At 56.7% G+C, this 15,897-nt stretch overlaps 1 protein-coding gene across 4 annotated transcripts in view; it reads left to right on the plus strand.

Annotated features, from left to right (window-relative positions):
* Positions 1–490: 490 nt before the first annotated feature.
* Positions 491–15,897, plus strand: part of CTXN1 (cortexin 1) — a 43,162-nt gene continuing 27,755 nt past the window's right edge. For all 4 annotated transcript variants that reach the window (XM_074808602.1, XM_074808601.1, XM_074808603.1 and 1 more), the window contains exon 1: positions 491–658. The gene's annotated coding sequence lies outside the window, so the exon portion shown is untranslated. The remainder of the gene's footprint in view (positions 659–15,897) is intronic.

The following is a 15,897-nucleotide window of genomic DNA, read 5'->3' on the forward strand; positions in this document are numbered from 1 at the left end:
TCCCCAGGGTACCCCATCCCACCCCCCCCCCCTTCCCCAGGGTACCGCATCCCTCAGTATCCCCCTGCATCCCCCCACACCCCCTCCATCCCCAGGGTACCCCATCCCTCTGTATCCCCCACATCCCCCCCCTTTTGCATCCCCAGGGTACCACGTTCCCCACCGCCCCCCCCCCTTCATCCCCAGGTACCCTCTGCATCCCCCCCACACGCCCTCCATCCCCAGAGTACCCCACCCCCCTGCATCCCCCCGCCACTACACCCCCCTCCACATCCCCACGCTCCCACCTCTCCCGCCTCCCCGCATGGCCCCCACACCCTCCACCCTCCTCACAGCCGCTGCATCCCCCCCCCCCCGCCCGCTACCACACCCCCCGCATCCCTCCACCCCCCGCATCCACACTCCGCCCCCCCCCCCGCTCCAATCCCGGGCCCCACCCCGGCCCCCCCCCCCCTTCACCCCCCCCTTTCCGCAGCCCAATCAGGGCGGGTTGGACGAATTCAAACCCCGGCCCCGCAACCGCCGGCGGCGGCTCCGCTCCGCTCCCCCGGTCGGGGAAGGCTGCGCCGTTGAGCAGCCGGGAACGGGGCCGGTCCGGATGGGCTGGCGGAGCCGCGGCGGGGGGGGGCGAGACCCCCGCCTGCCGCCCGGAGCGCAGGTGAGCCGGGGGTCGGGGCGGGGGAACCGGGAAAGTTTGATCGCGGAATCACCGGGGCGGCGGCTGAACGGAGCCCCCGGGGCTGCACCGGGCGCCGCCCGGCAGCGGCTCCGCAGGGGCGGTGCGGGGTTGGGGGGGGGGGGGGGTGAGCGCTCCCGGTGCTGCCGGTACCCCCCCACCTCCCCCGGTCTGAGCCGCCACCGGCGCCGGGTGGGGCTCCCGGGGGGGTTCGCCCGCCTGCGGGGAAATGGGGGGGGGCCCACGGGAAGGTGGGGTGTCCCCAGGGTGGGGGTCTGTAGCAGGCTGGGTCGGTGGGGAAAAAAAAAAAGGGGGGGGGAGGGATTTTTGGAAGAAATATCGTTATTAGATGAGAAAATCGGGATGGGCGTGCTGGGGAAGAAGAAGTCGAAAACAGGGAATTTCTGCAGCTGCTGCAAAACTGCTGATTTTAGAGTTGGTCCAGCGGGGAGCGCTGGGGTGTCTGCGGGAGACCCCGTGTGCTGGGGGGCGCCTACGAGGATGCCCATCCCCCCGGGCCTCCAGAGCGGGTGTGGAGCTGAGAAACTTTTGAGTTAAATGGAGCTGATTTCTGCCTCCTGGAGCTGTGGGTCTGTGCGGGAGCCGGGGAGAATCGCCCGGAGCCTTGGGGCCGAGGAACAAGCCGAAGGGCCAAAGCAGCCCCGCGAAGGAGCTGGTGCGATTTAAATCCCAACCCCCTTGGGAAGAGTTGGAGCTGCGGGAACTCGCCGTGCGGTGCCGGGAGTGTGGGTGCGCCCTGCCCACGGCAGAGGGAATTCGGCTCTCCCCAGCCCTGGGAAGACTGGGCTTGCCGGAGACAGTTTTTGGTGCAGAGCCTCATGTTAAACATGAGGGTAGAAGCTGTCGGCAGCGGCAGGTGTGGGTCTGACAGTGGTTAGGGACTCCCCAGCGCTCGGCTCCCATCCCTCCCTCCCTGCCATTCCCAGAGATATTCTGCTTTCTCCCAGCTGTTATTATTTGCCGTAAATCTACCCAAAAGCAGAGGTAAGATCTTCAGGCTGGCAGGGCAGACCTGTTTGCAGTACGTGGGGAAGCACGACTCCGGTTCTGTCTACTTGACGAGTCTCCCTCCGTACGCACTGCAAGTGCCTCGTCACCCCCAGCTCAGGCTGCGATGCTGTAACGAGGCGCTCGAGGCCTCCGATCCCTTCGACCTGTCAGCTTGGGGCACAGATCCTGAGCTGAGCAGAACTGCACCCAGTGGGAGCTTGTCCCAGTAACACCCAGTTTGGGGCTAGGCGGGCAAGGCCCCTGCAAGATAAAAATAAAAAAATCAATCTGGTGGTGTTCCTCGCTGTTAATGTGGTTAGGAGTGTGCCAGTCCTTGGGGGTGCAGCTGGGGGGGGGTGGCAGAGTTGCAAACATCCTCTGGTTTTGCTCCCTGGGTGGTTCTGGTGGGGCTGGTGCGTGGGACGGGCGGTGGGGAAGGGTGTCCTGGCAGGTGGACCGCGTGGAAGCAGGTTCTGCCTTGTTGCACCTCTGGTTTTGCCTTTAACAGCACAGCCCCAGCCTGCTCCTTGCAGGCAGTAAATGTGCAAATTCTATGAAAATGTGCCAATCTTTGGGTGAGGCTGTGTTCTTCCCTGAGCATCAGGGAACCCCTGGGGAGCTCCTGGGACGTGTGCTCAGGACTGTTCCCCATGGCTCCGGTTCCAGGAGGGGAAGGAAGAGACCTGGCATCACCTCTGCAAGCCGTAAGCACGTTGCGTGGGTAAAACGCCCAACCTGCAGGTCCCTCTGGAAGGGATTTGGCACTGCTTGGGCTGCACAACCACGCTGTCTGCCTGCCAACCCGCTCCCCAGGCTGGGAGAGGCCGCCTGCTCTCCTCAACGTGCCGCTCACCTGTTGCCGGTGGCACTGGCTGGGCAATGTCGCAAGTCCCGCTGCCTTCCTCGCTGGGCTTCTGTCAGAGAAATCTGCTCTTTTTTTCCCCTAGCAGTTGGCCAGCTCTGCTGCACTGTCTGCAGCGTTGCTGGGGCAGCCTTCCCAGTCCTCAGTGGGGATGAAGTGGGCTGCACACCAGTGACCAGCGTTCCCTCGGTGAGGGCAGGGCTGGAGCGACAGCAGGCCGTGGGCGGATGATGGAAAGCCGGAGGGTTATAGCAGCCGACCTGTTCTATCGGCTCCGTGGTTTCTCCACGGAAGCTGACACGGGTGACAGGAGCCGGTGGCATCCTCTGGCTCGTGGCTCTGAGCTGTCTTGTATTGCCAACTGTCAGTAAATCCTGAGCCGATGTGTTTTCTGAACAGCTGCTCCTAGGAAGAAAACACTGTTGGGCTGTCAAGGCACCTGGGAGCTGCTCTGATTTTACTGCAAATATTCTCTACAAAGTAAAATTGATGGATCTGAATCTAATATTCTGAAGGGGAACTTAATGGCCATTAGGCTGTTTCTTTCCAGCTTTGAGTGCAGAGCTGCGCCATTTAACTAAAGGATTAAAGGCATAAAGATAAATGAAGAGGGCTGCCAGATGGGTGGAGGGTGGCAGGGGGTGGCTGCTCCGGGGCACGGGGCCAGGAGATGGAGCACAAGGACCTAGAGCAGAGTCAGGGGAGGCTGCTGCGAGGTCTGTGCCAGGAGCACTTGTGTAAGGAGGAGCTGCCACCTGCCAGGGCAGGGCTGTGGTGACCTGAAGAATGACCTGTAACGTGGGGCTGAAATGGCCGAGCCTCCGGGGATCGGCATCCCTGAAGTCCGCGGTCCTGGCTCTGCTCTCAGCAGTGTGCTTTCTGCTTCTGGCTCTGAAGCCTGTGAACCCTTTTGGGGACAGGACTCAGTCCCAGACCTGCTGCCCAACGTTGTCCTGAGGTCCTTTTGATTGCGCTGTGGAGACAAGCAGACCAGCTCCTTGGGCAGGGCTCAGGCGCTGCACGTGCCAGGGAAGCCGGCATAAACTCTGTCCTGGGCTGTCACTTGGCCCCTTCCAGGCTGTGCCGTGGCTCCTGGAGCTGCTGTACAGTTCCCCTCCCTGCTTCGCCGGTTGCTGTTTAACTGCCTTTGAAGCAGAGAGCTGAGCCCAGCGTCAGGCATGGCTTTTGCCCACTCGGATCTGTCCCTGCTTGTTGACATCACGCCAGTTCTTGTTCGTCCTTCCCCAACTAGAGCTGAAACGTGCTCCCCCTCCATGAATTTGCTGTTGTCCCTTTGAGTGTAACGGGGGCTCTCACCTCCCCTTTTCTCTACAGCATCCTGCAGTCAGGAGCGGACCAGCAGCACCCCACATTCCTCACCCACCCCTGCAGGTGCCCTCTTTCCCCTGGGGGTCGCTGGCAGCCCTTCCCACACACCCTGCCGATGTCACGCGTGACTGGGGTGTGACAGAACCTGCTCACTCACGCTCCAGCCACGCGTGGTGCTGGCTCCCAGGCGGTTCTACCTGTGGCAGTGCCAGTGTTGGATCTGCCTTCTCCAAGGTCGGTCTAGAAAACCACTGGGCACACCTTGGGCATCCGGAGTGGGGGACTCTCAGACCGCTCTGCGCCTGCCCTCCAGCATGGGCTGAAGGTCCCTGTGGTGTGGGGAGGCTGGATGCTGCTGTGGAGCTGGGACATAGCTGAGGTGTAGACCTGGAACTTGGGAAGCTGCCAGGATCCAGCAGTACAGATGCAGTCATGGATATTAATGGGCTCTCAAGCCCTTATTTGGCTTTCTCTTCCTGTCCTGGCAGGGCTTAGTGCCTACTGGGTCTCTACATCCCAGACACCAAGACGGAACCTCCTTTGGGGAGGATTTTTGTACTCTAAAATACTGTATTTGGAAGCACACTTAGCTGCTGCTTGAATTACCCAGTTAATGTAAGCGTTTAAGAGCAGAAGGTGTTTGAGCAGAGATCATTGCGCCCACAAGAGAGCGATCGCTTGAGTCCATGGAAAGGAACAAACAACTCCTGGGAGCTCCAAAATAGGCAGGATATGATTTACTGAACTTCTAGCCTTGTTTGGGCTCTGTAGCACTAAATGCTTCTGAACAGTGTTAGCAGGCTGTAGAGGAAAAGCTCTGTTCTCCTCCCACATTCCAGGGGTGTCACAACTCACACGCAGGATCTCTGGGAGAAGGGAGGTGCTTTGGTCATGGGATGCTGTCTGGCAGCGTGCTAGCACCGTCGTTGAGCTTTAGTCCAGTGTTTTGGACCAGAAGGTGCAATGCTGTGAGTGCAATGAGTGCTGCAGCTTCACTTGCTTGTCTGCACCTCTGGGTGGGATCCGAGGGAAAACTGCATCTAGTCTGGGTCCTCAGAGCTGGGGGCCTTTGCCTTTGGGTGTGACGAGCTTTTTGAGGAACTTGGCCACGTCCACACCTGCATTAACACTCCTGTCCATTGCTGCAGGGGCTCTGAATGCGCGAGGTGACAAGGCAGTGTGTGTGCTTGACACGGCTCTGGATGTGGTGCTGTCGGGATGCTGACCGTGTTCTGGGAGTCCCTTCAGCCCCACTTATGCCCAGGGGTTCGGGGAGCCATGGGGCAGTGCTGCTCACAGCTGCTGCGATCCGAGGCCGTTGGGAAGGGATTCGTGCTGTGATATGTCCTCTGCGAGTTGCTGGTCATCTTCAGACTCCTCTTAACGAGTGCCATGGGCTGGAGCAGCTTGTCTGATGGATGGGCTGGTGCTGAGGTGCTGCAGTGGGGACAGGCCCAGAGGTATCAAGGACATTTTGAAACAGAAGGTGGTAAGGTGCTGGTGGGGCCCTAGATTTGGGGCAGCACACGCTCTCCCACCCTTCCCTGAAGCAGTGTGGTCTTTGAGAGCAAGGATCGGGGGGTGCTCAGCCCCACTCCTGAACAGGCCCATGGATGCCACACTGGCCAGACCCCCACGCTTTGGCTCCGTGGTGTCCAGGAGATGGAGTGAGGTCCAGATCTTGACTTACCTCTTCTCTGCCTGCTCGGCCACGTCTGCTAACGATGCTGTCCCGAAGCATCACCGGTCAGTTGGCACTGGAGCAGTGGTTGAGGGGTAAAGGGATGATGCTGCCCATGGGAATGTATTCCCACAGCACGGATCGGGGTTGGAGCTGTGGCTTGAGGGCTTTGGCCTCCTGTATGGAGATGCTGGAGATGTCAGCACTCCCGTCCTGCTCATCCCAGGTGTGGGCTGTGCTGATCTCATCTTCAGGCTCTTCAGTGAGATTCTGGAGCAGCCTCCAGTCAGAGTTCTGCTTGAGGAGAAACAAGCTGCTTTTAGGCTAGAGCATGGAGTTCCCAGGAGGGAATACAGGGTATGGTGGCTGGTGGCCCACAGCCCCTTCCAGGGCCAAATTCCTAACTCCTGACCTGGAGTGGCTCACTCTGGGATAGGGCTAGATTGCTGGGATAGTGTTATCATAGCACCTGGATCTCACTGTGGGCCTCATCTCCATGGGCATTTCATGTGACTTGGCTGACACCTGGCAGCACTAGCCCTTGGCCAGCTGGACCAGGTACCCCAGGTATGGGCTTGTGAACTGTACCCTCCTCCTGGGGAATGGAGAAGCTCTGGGAGCATCCCAAGGATGTGGACTGCTCCCTGTCGTGAAGTGCTTTATGATGTGTGGCTCCACGTGGTCAGAGCCCTTTGCCTGGAGGAGCTCTTCCTCCTGGTTTGTGGGGAATGAGGGGATCTGGGCATATGGAGAGTCAGAGCTGTCAATCCTGGACTGCCCACACCAGGCTTGTGGTGCCTTCTCAACTGTGATGTTAGGAACTCTGCCTGAAGACACTGGTGGCCAGGGGACATCCTGGTGGTGGTGGGGACATCACCTGCACCCCTGGGACATATGGGGCCAGGTTCTGTGTGCGGCTGTCTCTGAGGAAGGGCAGGGTAAATGACAGGCAGAGAAACTCTCCTCCTCTACCTCCATTGGGTTGGCCATAGCACTCTGCGAGCACGGCCCGTGCTTTGAGCGAGACAGGATCCTCTCTCCCCATGGCCCCAGGTGCATCTGCAGGTTGCCTTTCTCCAGCACCGATGGCTGAAGTTGGCACCAGCTCTGAGCAGTGCCAGCTGCTGCTCCTGCCCATGCTGAATCTCCCTCTGGGAAGGGTGTTTGATCCTTGTATGTGAGTCTGTAGAGCTCCACTGGCTGCAGGGGCGCTGGGTGGACTGATGGAGGAAAGATGCTCCTGACTGCTGGATCTGCTGGGTTGGGCAGAGGGACCCCCATGGGATGACAGAGGGTGTGGGTGCTGAGAAAGGTGGGGGTTAAAATACAGCCAGGGACAGGGATCAAACATCGTGAGTTCAGGTCCCAGAGTCCTGGGATGGGCTTAAAAATACTTTTGCCTACAGAAGTGATCCAATCAGGATCTCATCCAGCCCTGAAACCCTCCCTTTAGCTGATTTTTGTAGTGCCAGGAGCCAGTACAGATATTCAAGCATCAGCTCTACAGTCCCGGGAGCTGTTGGAAGCAGCGGGTTGACTGTTGTGTGGGGCTGATGCGTGGGCTAAGGCAGCCCCCTCCTGCTTACCTGTCCTTAACTGCCATGAAGGGATGAGCGTGGCTGCAGCCTGTCCTTGCAGTTGCTCTTGTTTCTTGTGCTGCTGGAGTTGAGGGGAATCCAAGTGACTTCTTGTACCTCTGAGAACAAAGGTTCTCCTACATCCTATGTAACACCTGCTGAAGGTTCACCTACATCCCGCGCTTCGTGTAGGACCTTCCCAGACTAGTCTGGGCTCAGCAGTGGGCTTGGAGCTCCCTGTGGGAGCTGCTGCATGGCACGGCTTGGAGGCATCCCTTGGCATGACTGCATGGCCAGGTTCTCCTCAAACAACTACTTTTTGCTGTGCTGTGCCTTTTCATGTCCCGTGAGAAACCACATTTCTTCCCCAGGTGTGTCCTTTCTCTTCAGCAGATGTTGCTGCTTCCCCGGGAAGGCAGGAGGGATGAGGGCGGGTGCAGGGAGTGCAGCCACAGGAGTGAGCACATCTCTCTGGGGATCCATGAAGACACAGCCATAACAGATCTTGAGCAGCCTTATTTCCTTCCTCTGTAGATCCTGTGGGACCTGCTTGCTTGATTTTTTTTTTTTTCCCCTCCCAAGATCTGCAGTGATAGCAGCTCTGGTTTGTTAACTCAGACTAAGTGCCTCTATTTCACCTCCAAGCTTCTGGGTCCCCTGCAAACAGCAATTACTCACAGGCTATTTCTCCAGGAAAGGAGACTGGAGGGGTTTCCCCCCCATAAGTTATATCACTCACAGTCCTCATCTCCACGCTGTCCGACTGCCTCTGAAACAGGCATCATCCCTGTTCATGTGTCACAGGGGTGTGTGGCTGGACAGTGCTTCTTGCTGTGGCAGTGACCGCCTGTCCCCATCACGCAGCTCTCCTACCCCAGCAGCAACAGCAAACCAGCCCCGCCACTGCAGCCCGCACAATCATCTGGCAAGGTGGCTCTGAAAGCATCTCTTAAGTGCCGACGCTCCGAGCATATCAATTCTTCAAAGCATTAAATAAAATAAAGAAATAAATCCAAGGGGATAATAAACCAGAAAGTGATAGGCCAAGAACAGCAACAATAAATGGATAAACACTCAGCCTTCGGGGAGAAGCAGAGACATTCATTACTCTTCAGCGCACATCCGAGCAGAGGCACGCCGGGTGTGCGGGCAGATATTCATACCCATAAAGATGTACGTATGTATTTGTGGCAGCGCATACACGTGGGGTCACACACCGCCTCTGCAGTGCGCGCAGAGGTGGCTTTGCCATCCCCTCTCATCATCCAATTTTCCCCCGTGGCACTGAGCTCCCGCGTGGCCCAGCTCGGGGGATGGAGGTTCTGCTTGTGGGGTGTGGGATCTTGGTGTGGTGCCAGCTCCGGTGACGCTCACGGAGTTAAGGTGAAAAATCACTGTGAAGCCCACAGTGCTCTGCCTCGGAGGAGAGATTTTGCCTGTCTTACTGCATCTCCCCCCTTCCTGCAGCCTGGTTTGTACCTCACAACGCTGGTGTTCATGCTTGTACCTGCATATGCAGTGGGGCGGACGCAGAACCACCCTTGCTGCCACAACCCCCCCATCTCAGCACTGTCTGGGGCTGCGAGCACCCAGCAGCACCCCACTTCGAGCCCCTGCCAACATCAGTGGTTTCAGACAGCTCGGCCTGTTGAGCTGGTGGGCTCCTGGGAGGGACAGGGAGCTTGCGTGGGTCAGCCAGGGCCAAAGGCTGCAGGTTCTTGGTGCTTCCTACAAAGCATGGAGGTGACGGAGTTGTTGGCACAATTGCTTAAGGTAGCAGGAGATATGCTTGCAAACATGTGATGCTTGGGTAAGGGGGGGCCACGGACCCATCTCCCACCTCCTGCCAGGGACTGCAGGAAGATGCCGAGGCAAGACATAACGGCACTAGCTTCAGGCTGGGATGAACCTGCCAGCAAGTTGTTCTGGATCTTGCAGGGTTGTGGGTTCTTAAGGCCAGATGGGGCTGCCCCAAAGAGCTGTTTTCTTTTGCTGTGGTACGTTGCTTTTCATTGTTGTGTTGCCATGGTGTTTAGAGACTTCGCCGCAGCGCGGGGTCCCGCTGGGGAAGGCGTAGGAGGCAGGCACGGAGGAGACAGTCAGCCCTGGAGAGCTGGTGGTCTAGAAGAATGGGGAGACCTACAGGCCACAGTGCAGAGGCCAAGTGACAGGAAAACCATCGCTTGCAACTCCCACCAACCCCAGCACTTGGTCTCCTGTCTGCCCTGTCCTCATCGCCTTGTTCATTTGTCCTGACCCGCTCCCACCACCACGCCGTCTCTCCTGGCGTTGGTCACGCCTTCTCCATTCGTTGCCGTTGCTTCTGCTGGTTGTGTGTAACCAGCTCCACCTCTGCTTGCCCCAGAGACCTCCTGTGGCTCGGACAGCCAGCTCCCATCCCTCCTCGATGCTTGGGGCTCCTCCACAGAGCCCAGTCCCTGAGTGTGGGGGGCAGCCGGACCTGGGGGCCAGCCCCATAGCCCTGCACCGCGTGGGAAATGCTCCTCAGCTTGGGAGATACCAGTTAATGCAGAGATGAATTCACAGGACCCTCTGTTGGCGCAGACGGTCTGCATTGCAGATTTGGGAGTTTGTCTTTAATTGTACCAGGCATGTGTGCTAACAAAGGGATTAAGGCCTGGAAGGGTGAGCAATGCAGGCCAACTTTTCCTTGCCTGTTTCAAGGTCTTGTGTTTTATAATATTCTCTGTCTCTCCTTTCCTTCCCTCATCCCTGTCCTCTGCCTGGAGCAGCCTCCTGGTTCCCCCCCACTGGAATCCAGTGATGCTGATCCACATGCTGGATATGGACCGCTTGCCCCAGAGCTCCTTGCCCCACCAACTGGCCAAGTCTTGCCCATGACAGAGGGCCACGGGGACACTTTGCATGAATCTGGGCCGTGTGTCGCTGAGGTGACAGGGGGGAAGCAGGGTACCAGCTTGCTGTGGCTGTACGGTGGGTCAGAGCGAGGATGATACGCCTACAGACAAATGTCAGGAATAATGTGACCAAAGGGGTGAAGCAGGGAGGATGGAGGCTGCTCGGGCTGTCCTGTGTTATCCACCCTGCTTCTAGCCTTCCTCTTGGAAGCCATGCCCCGTGGCTCCTGCTCTGCTCCTGCCATTTGCTGTGTGAGCTGGACCTTGTCGTGGGAGAGATAAAGACTCCCCTGTAATGCAGCGCTGAAGGAAGGGAGATGTCTGGATGTAATAAGGTTCACAGCCAAATGCAATATAATGCTCATCGATCCCTGCTCTAGAGTGCAGAACGGGGGTCACCATGTCACTGCCCATCTCTGGCTCTGCAGCCTGGTGAAAGATTAACTGGGAGCAGTGACTGAGCACAGAGCTGGTTTCGGTTGGGAATCACATTCCCATCTGTCTTGGGAGTGCTCCGAAGGCATGTGGTGCCATGTTTAACTCCTGCTTGGGTAGACCCAAATCCCTTTGTATGCTTCTAACTTGGCCAGCAGTAAGCTGCGTGTTCCCTTCTCCCTGGTTTCTCCATTGTTCACTGGCAGCTTGGAGCACTTCTCCAGCAAAGATCAGGATGTACTCCAGGGCTGGACATGTTCCTGGGAGGGAGACGAGTGGTCAGTGATGCTCTGTCTGCTGTGGGGAGCCAGGGTTGCTGCTGTGGAGGCTCTCTGACAGCCTGCTATCTGCTGCCGAGAGCCGGGGAGCAGGGAGCTGTTCTCATTGTCCAACCATCAGATCCTCTTTGTTCTGGGCCAGGAGTGCATGGGATGCCACCAAGGCTTGGGGGAAGTGTCAGCTCCTCCAGTAAACCCACTGGGGAGGTGGATGGTGACTGAGAGCTGCCGCTGTGGGTGCGGTTACACCAGTAGACCTATCTACTATCCTGTCTTTGCTTGATGGACTTTGCGTGAATCATAGAATCCTAGAATGGTTTGGGTTGGAAAGGACCTTTAAAGATCATCTAGTTCCAACCCCCTGTCATGGGCAGGGACACCTTCCACTGGCCCAGGTTGCTCGAAGCCCCGTCCAACCTGGCTTTGAGCCCTTCCAGGGAGGGAGCATCTACCTCTTCTCTGGGCAATCTCTTCCAGTGCCTCACAACCCTCACAGTGAAGAATTTCTTCCTTGTATCTCACCTAAATCTATGCTCTTTCAGTTTAAAACCGTTAGCCCTTGTCCTATCCCTACACTCCCCGATCAAGAGTCCCTCCACAGCTTCCCTGTAGCCCCTTTAAGTACTGGGAGGCCGCTCTAAGGTCTCCCTGGAGTCTTCTCTTCTCCAGCTGAATCACCTCAACTTTCTCAACCTGTCCTCACAGGGGAGGTGCTCCAGCCTCCTGATCATCATGGCTTGACCAGCTCCATATCTGTCTTATGTTGGTGCCCCCAGAGCTGGACACAACACTGCAGGGGGGAGTCTCGCCAGAGCAGAGTAGAGGGGAACAATCCCCTCCCTCGTCCTGCTGATCACACTGCTCTTGACGGTGGAGCCTCAGGAGCTGTGTGGGGGACAGGTGGATCAGCAACACTCCCCGGAGAGCAGAGCTCAGCTGGTCACCAGGGAGAGAACCTCATCCCCATCAGCCAAGGGAACTCTGTCCTTCCCTGGAGGTGCCAGGGTTTGAGGTAGAGACAGTGTGTCTCTGGACTGTGATTCTCTTTTTCCAGTAAGAGCAGTCTCGCCAGAGGACTCGGATCAGCCACCCTTCCTGGTGTGCCAACGTGCTTCCAGGAATGAGCATGAGGATGCATTTCTCAGCTGTTACATGGCAGGGAAGCAAATCAAGAAGCGATGACAAGCGCTTGGCATTGAGATGGCACAAAGTGTCCTGGCTCAAGGGGCCTTGTGCAATTAGCAAGGGCCAGGCGGGACCAGCACTGCCCTGTGAGCTTAGATACCTGGCACTGTGCTGGAGCCCAGCTCAGCGCCCACTGAACCAGCTGCAGCCCAAAGCAGGTGGGTGGATGGACACAGGTCTCCACTGAGGATGGCCCTTCTTCAGCAGGGCTGGTGGTTTGTAGTTGCAGACAAGCAGTCCCGTCTCTCCTTCTGTCCCTGCCTGTTGTTCCTGCTCTGCACACACAGAGTAACACTGGTGTAGTGGATGTGGGAAGGGGGAAGTGCTTCAACAGTGGGCTGAAAGGATTTGGGGTCTCTCTGTTGCCTGAGGCTTTAGCTTTGGGGATGTTCTTTCTCTCCCACTGCCCCTTGTGCCCAGTTTCCCAGGCTCAGAGATACAGGTTTGACCCTTCTGGAATATGGGTCTGATCCTGAATTTCCCCTTCCCAGTGGGAAATGGCAGCAGTTACAAGACTCAGGATAAAAAGCAGTATGACCTGCAGAAAAGCTCTCAGACAGTGAGTGTTGAACTTTGGGAAAGGGCTCCAGGTGGTGAACCCCACATGGAAGGAAACATCAGAAAGGAGCTAAGTGCCTTTGGCTGTTCTGCAACGCGTGTTGGCTCCAGGGCAGGGTGCCCGATGAGATTCTGGTGAGCCTGGGCTCCCGATGTGGACAACTTATATCTGCTGGGGGTTGGGTAGGCAGCCTGACATGGGGGTCCCTGACTTGTGACCCAGGTGAGAGAGGCCTTCTGTGGTCATGGTGCTGAGCTGCAGGGGTAGTATTGCTGCTCCGGTCCCCCAACCCAGTGTCCCTTCCCCTGAGAGGAGGGCTGTGTAGTCTTGTTTCCCCCTGATTTTATATGCTGAAGTCCAGAGCCGTGGAGTCCAGCTGTGAGAGCAGCAGTGGGATGCAGAACTGTGGTCTGTGGCAGCTGGGCAAGATATTCCTGGTGCCAATATTTCTGGGTATCAACCTGAGGGAGGGCTGGGGCTTTTCTGAACCTCTGGGCTTTGCAGTGATGAGCCTGTGTGTCTGCTTGGCTTCAGCGTGAGCCTGCTTGGCTGAGCTCTCTCAGCAGTACTGACCTTGAGGGAGGCAGGAGGGCTCTGGCGGGGGCTAGTGCCAGTTCTGTGGGCTCAGGAATTGGGCAGGACCTTGTGCACCAAACCAACAAGTGCCTGCAGATTAAAATCTCTTGACAGTGCTCCTACCAGGTCTAGGGCAGGGGGAATGACTCAGTTGTAAAGCTGCCTTCGGCAATAGGAACAGGACAGCTGAATCTCTAAGAGCTAGCAAACCCTTTCTGGTCTGAAGGTGATCTTTTGATGCCTCTACAAGATCCCCAGGGTTCATTAGCACCAAAATATCTGCCAACAGCAGATGAATATAGCAGGCAGCATCAAACATCAGGGCTATCTTTCATACTGCTGAATAAGTTCACAGAAGGCATTGGAGAGCCTTGCCCTGTGCTGGGTGGATACTGAGCTGGCTCTAGTCAGGGGTTTACAACAGCAAGGTCCTGGGCCTCCCTGAGCACTAAAAATCCATCAGCCAAGGCAGGGGGGTTTAGCCTGGCTGTCCTGTTTATGTCACTCATCCCACCATCCCCACACAGATGCATCCTCAGCCATGGTGTCATACACTGGAGAAGTGGGGGGGCAGCTTTGGCTACAGCCTGGGGTAAGGAGATGGTGAAGGGTCAGAGGCATCTGTTCAAGCCCTTGCTGTGATCCGGGGCAAGTGCTCTGTCTGTAGCGGGTTCATGGTTGCCCTAGTTCTGAACATCTTGCAACTGGTTTCTCATGCTACCTATCAGCAGTGTCCACCCCTCAGCACGTCCCTGGAGCAGGCTCTGGATCTGGTTAGACTTAAGAGGCTCGACAACCTCAGGGCAGCCACCTTGATCCACACAGTAGCTCCCAGTTCCTCTGCCTGCATGGCTAGTTTGCTGCTCGTTGAAGTACAGGTCGGGCTAGGGGAGTGCTTCAGATGCTGGGAACTGTGGCAGATGCTAGGAACTGTGGCAGAAGTGAGATTCGATTAGCACCTTCCCTAAGGGAAGCAGAAATGGGATATCCTGGCTTCCTGCAGCTCTATGTCTCTTGCTGCTGATGGTAGATAACATTACTTTGAGTTAGTAGCAATCTGCTCCAGTCACGGGAACAGCATCGATTTACACGAGCTGGAGACCTGGCCCTGGCATCGATCTGCATTTTTATCAGCTCATCTCAGCTGACGGGAGATGTTTTGACACTGCTGCAGAGGAGCTCTCTTCTGGGATTGCTGCTGTTTGTTGCCTCAGCTCCTCAGGACCATTGCTTGGTCCTGCAATGTCATGCACCTGCCTGTAAAAATTTGGAGGGATATTGTCCAAGTTAAAACTCTCCCAGGGGCCTGCGGTTTGGCTGGGCAGCCCCCACACCCAACCTCTCGGGCTGTTAAGTTGTGGTGCTTGGTGGAAGAGGTACACCAACTCCAGCAAGGTTTTGCCTTCACTTTTCTCCCTCCCTCTCCTGCTTTCATTTGCCTCTGAACTGCATGGGTGAAGGGAATAAGTTCCAGAGCATTCAACTGTCAAAGGCAGAGTGTTTGCTCTTTTTTCCTGTGGTGTTCCTTAATGAGAGCCATTAGCCCATGTTGGCATTTGGAAACTTCATTCTCCCTTTGGATTTATTACTGTGTGGGGATGCTGGGTTGGAGAGCACTTGTCAGTCCCATGGCAGAGGAAGCTCTTAATGTGCTGTTTCATCACCTTGCCTCTGTAGAGCTCTGGATATGCAGTTTGTCTGCTGTGCCCCCTCCAGACCTGCCCTTTCCTGGCTGCTGTTTTCTTCTCTTCTTACTACCTTCTGAGTTTGGCAGGAGCCTCTTGGAGCTGGGCTGAAGCCATAACTGTCCCTGTTGGAACAGATGGGATAGTCCTTTCTAGTGGAGAAGTCTGAACAGGTCTGTGAGCCAGCAGCAGGGCTGGACTTCTCATTTGGAGAGCAGGAGCTTTGTGAATTTAATACCAGGAGTCCTGGGTTCAGCCCTTGGTTGAACCCTTTCCAGTTTGAAGGGACACAGTGCCCATGTGTGGCTTCATGAGTGTTCCCCCCTGTTCAGCACTTGCCTCCCTTTACCTCCTGGCCATGACCCTTCTAATGCAGCCCAGGATCCAGGATCTGGCTCCAGGAGCTGAGTTACTGATGGGTTCCCCAGCACTGTGGCAAGCTCCCCAAGGTGGGTTATGGCTTGGCCATCTGAAGATGTCAGCAGTGTAGGGTGGGCTGCAGCCACGTATGTCCTGAGCTGTGGGTGTTCATGTCCCACCACAGCCAAGAGAAATGGGCTGGCTTCAGCCCAGTGTGGGCAGGATGGGAACTGGCCTTGGGCGCCTGCCATTCTGCTCTTTAGCTGTCAGGAGCCCCAGGAGCTGTTTCAGATATTGTGTAGGTGCCAATAATGGCCAGACCATGGCTTGGGTGGATGACATGGACTTCTCAGCTATGATGTGGTGGAGCTGAGCTGCTGTGGTCCTTAACATAAGGACAGGTGTTGAACAGTCCTCACCAGGGCATGTTCCTTCCTCCTCCTGGTGCCTGCCCACAGCAAGTGGGCAACAACCCAGGGCTGGGATCCTGGCCTGGCTTCTGGAGGCTTGGCTCTTGGACTCAGCACTGCCTCGTGCCAGGCTCTGTGGAGCTGTGGGTGTTATAACAAAAAGCAGAGTAATGTGGGGCAGCAGAGCTAGGAGACAGAGTGGTCTGAGAGACCAGGACTGAGGAAAGCCAGTCCCAGGACAGAAGAGATTTTGCTTAGTGAATTGAGGACAAAGAAGGGGTCTGACCACCATCTTCGATAGGCAGGGGTATAACTGGCAATGGCAGGCAAAGGCTGATGCTGGCAGAAGAGGAAGCATCACCACTTTGCTATGAACACCTTCTAGCTGGAAACC

Source organism: Strix aluco, chromosome 29 (assembly GCF_031877795.1).
Source record: "Strix aluco isolate bStrAlu1 chromosome 29, bStrAlu1.hap1, whole genome shotgun sequence".
Classification (NCBI taxonomy): Eukaryota; Metazoa; Chordata; class Aves; order Strigiformes; family Strigidae; genus Strix; species Strix aluco.